At 39.0% G+C, this 2055-nt stretch overlaps 1 long non-coding RNA gene across 1 annotated transcript in view; it reads left to right on the forward strand.

Moving 5' to 3' along the window:
- Positions 1–2055, forward strand: part of LOC117945827 — a 10542-nt gene that overhangs the window by 452 nt on the left and 8035 nt on the right. The window lies entirely within an intron of this gene.

The raw sequence follows: 2055 nt of genomic DNA on the forward strand, positions 1-2055 counted from the left end.
TCTTGGTTATCTACACCAGGCTGGACATAGCTTTACCTGTTCATCCTGGCTCGGCAAACGTCCAACCGAATTAGCCGCGACGAGCGGATCACACTAAGTCAAGCTGCACTTTTTCATTTATCCTGGATATCTTCAGGCTGAACCTCATTCCTCTAGTTTACCCCTACCCCTACCCCTTCCCCTCGGTTTTGCGCATTCAATAACACTGGTATAATTTAAGTGTATTACCTAATGTGAAAACTGTAATCTTAATTTTTTTTGTAGCAGCATATTACTTTCAGTCACTTTGGCAATTTGATGTATCTGGCATTAGTTAATGGATTCACCAAAACTTCTTGATTGTTGAGTTGAGAAATGTTTACAATCCAAATTAATGTATGATGGGAAGTTTTGAATGAAAGACTAGCGTTGTTACAAGTGTGATGAGTTTGGAGTTGTGATAAGTGTGTGAATAAAGACTTTGAGACATGTCTTTTTGTATTCAAATTGCTTCTAATTTATAGCTTTTAACTCTCCATTACACATCAAACAAATAAGCCTCTGACACAGATTACATTATCAATATTCAGGCCCTTTAACTGATGTTTGATTTGTAGATGATTCCACGTTAGTTTATTTAGGTTATTTTTCAATGTAATATATGTGTGTGTGTATGTGTGTGTGTGCTGGGAGCACGACATTTACAGCATATTCTGTATCAAGCCATCAGTGAGGAACTGTTGAGTGTCGAGGGGCCCAATGGATCGGACCTACAGAAGCATTCTGATGACACTGTTTGATTATTTGGGTTAGATGTTTACGTAAAATGCTCCTTTTTAAAAACTCTCAAGTCTCATCTCTGACATAAGAAAACATGATAGCTGCACGACTGTTAACATTACCAGCCCCAGCAGAAATTATGGAACATCATGTCAGTAAACATCTTTGTAGACAAATTTAAAAGAAACTTCAACTTGGCTCATTTATAGTATAAATGAGTTTAAGTTTAATTTAATTTTCTTTTGCAGAAGAAATGATTAAACAGGAAATTAATTTTCAATAATTTGTCTTTTTAAGGTGGGTTTGTACTTTTGGGGGGCATTTTGTGCCTTTATTTGAGAACAGACAGGAACTGGGGGGGGGGGGGAAGAGACGGATTGGGATCAACATGTTAACGTCTTTGTTCAAAGTCAAACCTGGGATGATGCATGGAGGGTGACATAACACTTCTGTTTTAATAAGGCAGCAGATGTTTACTCAGTCCTTAATAACCTGTAAACTTAAAGGGGCAGTTGTTTTGTGATTGTCACTTACTTATAGTGGCCATGCAGAAAGTTTTTTATCATTTTCAACTTTCAACTTGAAAGCTTTATTTCTAATGTAAAAATAATGTGTTTAGAGCTTTGAGGTACAAATCACATTTCTTATAATAAACTAGTTATGAGGCAGTCCAAGCAGCAAGGGTCCAAGTCTTGCTGTGTGCATCCCACACTGATTATTGGGTGTACTGTTCCCACTCTGAGCTCACGGCAGAACTAGGTGCCTCTCAGTGAGGTTTACATTGACAACAAGGAGAGGGATAAGATGAGACAATTTTCACTAATTTTACTGTGTTTGGAATAAATGAATGAATGAATCTCTCCCTGTTTCATTTGGCTATGAAACAAAACTAAGACTAACTGTTGATGGCTGCTGAAATCCAATATTAGTTGCTTCAATGCAGGGGGTTTGATTATTTTAACTTAAAAGGTCCCGTGGTATGAAAATGTCACTTTGAGATGTTTTAACATTAATATGCGTTCCCCCAGCCTGCCTATGCCCGCCCCGCGAATAGAAATGGTGATAGGTGTAAACCGAGCCCTGGTTATCCTGCTCTGCCTTTGAGAAAATGAAAGCTCGAATGGGCCGATCTGGAATCTTGTTTCTTATGAGGTCATAGGGGGCAATGTTAACTTTCTCGTTTCTCTGTTTTACCCGCCCAGAGAATTTGCCAATGAGAGAGAGAGAGTCATCATGGCTTTCAAACAAGCAAAGTGGCAGTTGGTCAAGCCCACACCCCCCGCCTCCAGCTTGCCC

The sequence above is a fragment of the Etheostoma cragini genome, chromosome 1, assembly GCF_013103735.1.
Source record: "Etheostoma cragini isolate CJK2018 chromosome 1, CSU_Ecrag_1.0, whole genome shotgun sequence".
Taxonomy (NCBI): Eukaryota; Metazoa; Chordata; class Actinopteri; order Perciformes; family Percidae; genus Etheostoma; species Etheostoma cragini.